The sequence below is a fragment of the Sceloporus occidentalis genome, unplaced genomic scaffold (assembly GCF_023333645.1).
Source record: "Sceloporus occidentalis isolate IW3139 unplaced genomic scaffold, rSceOcc1.0.p SCAF_9, whole genome shotgun sequence".
NCBI lineage: Eukaryota > Metazoa > Chordata > Lepidosauria > Squamata > Phrynosomatidae > Sceloporus > Sceloporus occidentalis.
Window position 1 is genome coordinate 17,796,763 of NW_028316989.1, and position 2,904 is coordinate 17,799,666.

Sequence of the window (2,904 nt, forward strand, 5' to 3'; positions counted from 1 at the left end):
AATCTAATGAAATGGGCTGCAGTGTCTACAAAAGCTGGTGCAAAATAGAACTGGTCTTCAAAGTGCCATAAGACTCTTGTTTTGACACAACTTATGGTGTTCATTTGCAGATTATGTATTTGATATGTAAATCTTAATTATAAAATTATAATACACACACACACACACGGTTCTCAAGAACGTCTCTGAAATGTAATCTGGCTCTGAACCTAAAAAGGTTCTCCACTATTGATGTACAAATTAGAACACTGAATTAGGAACAAAGCCATGGGCTCAAGTCCTGACCCAACATGAAGATGACTGTGACATAATTTTTAGGCATCCTGGATAGTGTTGCGGTGTTGATGATAATGTCATTAAATATCCGTATTTCCCTCTATTGTATTTGCTTTTAATTCTATGCAGTCTTGCTGGGGGGGGGGGAGCTATTAAATGAATAAATGGCTTAAAATAGGGTTGGGGATCATGCAGACCTCCAGATGCCAGACTGCAGTTCCCATCGTTCTTCATTATTAACTGTGCTGCCTATGGCTGCTGGAAAATATATTATTACAATATCTGGCAAACCACATAATCCTTGTGATGATCTTTAAAAAAAATAATACAAAGTTTCAGGCTGTGTCATGGTGACAGCAAGTATGATGTAGTGGTTTGAGCATTGGACTATGACTCTGGAGAGCAGGTTTCAAATCCCTGTTTGGCCATGAAAACCCACTGGGTGACCTTGGGCAAGTCACAATCTCTCAGCCTCAGAGGATGGCAATGGTGAACCCCCTCTGAAGAAACTTGCCAAGAAAACTCTGTGATAGGTTCACCTTCGGGTTGCCACAAGTTGGAACTGACTTGAAGGCAAACAACACGCACCTATGTATGTATGTATGTATGTATGTATGTATGTAGGTTTCTGTACAGGCTCTTCTGCAAGAAAGCCAGCCAATAGGTATCTGGTTTTCCACCATCTCTTTGTGACATCATGGTTACTTAGGGAATGTTTTGTGCCTAGTTACACAATAATGTCTTTCTGCCACAATGCCCAATGCACACTCTGCTGGAATTCTCACTCAAAGAACACACAGGTTTCTTATGGCAGATGAGAACCAAGGCTGAGCCAAAGAGAATCCCTCACCTTGGCCAGTAAGCATGCCTTAGGATGATCATCACTACATGGACTGCATTTGTTGTCTTCCGAAAAGCTACGGGGCCACCTTTTCCATCCTTCAAGGCTCTAGTAAGGATAAAAGATCCAGCTTGGGTGCTCAAAAGGGACTGAGAGGTGGGGAGGTACTCAGGGGTAATCACACAACTGAGCCTCTTGAATTCTCTTTGCTTCTCTCCATTCCTTTAAGGACAATGATGTCATTGAGACAGAGGCTGTGTCTGTACTGGAGCATTGGCTGAAAAAGGTGAGTTTGACCATTCTGGAATGGTCACTGCATTGAAATTCCACCCCATGAGGTCTGATCTACAGAGCTTGGGAAATTTCTTGTTTGGGGTCCCAGAAGATCCCCAACCGCCATGGCCAATCCTAGCTGGTTGTATGCCAAAAAGGAACTTCTCCAAGTTTAAGGTCCTGATCCAGCTCAAGTGAGTCATGGGAAGGCATGGATATAGATGCACGGTGTATTGCAACAGCCTTGTGCATTGCACTGTTAACTACTGTTAACCTCCCTCACCAGCTCTGGAAAGTTATGCTGACTTATATGACTTATACTGAGTTTGTACTGACTAGGTTTCATCTCAGTATTTTCTGACTCCAGCAGTGGTTCAACATGGCTCCAAAACACGCTGCTGAAATAGTTCAGTTTGAGACTGCTTTCACTGCTTTGGGAACTCAGCTATTTCACTATATGAGGACTATATGATATAGTCTGTAGTTGTTGTCACCTTAAGTAAAGAAACCTTACTGGTTAATCCTTGGCTTTTTAGTCAATCAATGAATACACCTACTATTAAAAAAGACTTCTGAACTCAAAAGGACACTCCCCCCCCCCCCCCCCCGTATTTTCTCTTAGGTTGCATCTATAGTGTAGAAATAATTCAGTTTGACACTACTTTAACTACCACAGCTCCATTCTCCAGAAGCCTGGCATTCATAGTTTGGTGAGGCGCCAGCACACTTTGTCAGAGAAGGCTAAAGACCTTGTAAATCTACAAATCCTGGGATTCCATAGGATGGAGCTACAGCAATTAAAGTGGTGTTAAATTGCATTATTTCTATAGCCTAGATGCACCCTTAGTATAGGAAAAAGGGAAACTCTGGCTTTCCAAAGGTTTGCAGGCTGTGATTCTCATAGTCTTTCAATACTGGCATCAAAGGCATTCACCTACAATATTGGTGAAAGACACTGCTATTTGTATGTCTCCTTACTTTTGTACCCCCTGTCTTGTGTGTGTGTGTTTTGTTTCCCAGATCGAACAAGAATCTGCTAAGATCTTTAGGCAGAAATCAGAAAACAGGACAGACAGTAGGGCAGAAGCTAAATACGATATTAGAACATTTCCTTCACTTAGCCAAGATTTAGTAGCGGCAAGATCAAAACCAGAACCTTGGGAGAGTTTTGAAGACAGGAGGCCACGAAAGGTAAGCTATGTGCAGATGGGCTGACGTATGGAGCTGGGGACATAGGGCCTGAACAGACAGGCCAAAATAAAGCTGCTTCAGGTCACTTTGGAGGTATGTTGTTTAAATGACACATGCATCTTAAGAGGCCAGAATCTGCACCAAAGCTGCACTCTAGTCCTTAGGACTGGAGCATGGCTTTGGCATGTCTTCTGGCCTCTTAGGATGCATGCAACATTTAAATAGCATACCTCCAAAGTAATCTGAAGCAGCTTTATTTTGGACTGTCCAGGCTCTTTGTTTCAGGTTTTGTGCAATTGAGGTGGGAATCTCATTTTTGGATG

At 42.5% G+C, this 2,904-nt stretch overlaps 1 long non-coding RNA gene across 1 annotated transcript; it reads left to right on the forward strand.

Moving 5' to 3' along the window:
* The first annotated feature begins 1,172 nt into the window (after positions 1–1,172).
* On the forward strand, positions 1,173–2,565 carry LOC149307005 (uncharacterized). The gene is made up of 3 exons (XR_016282318.1): positions 1,173–1,228; positions 1,347–1,403; positions 2,411–2,565. It is a non-coding gene; the product is annotated as an uncharacterized LOC149307005 (long non-coding RNA).
* Positions 2,566–2,904: the final 339 nt, after the last annotated feature.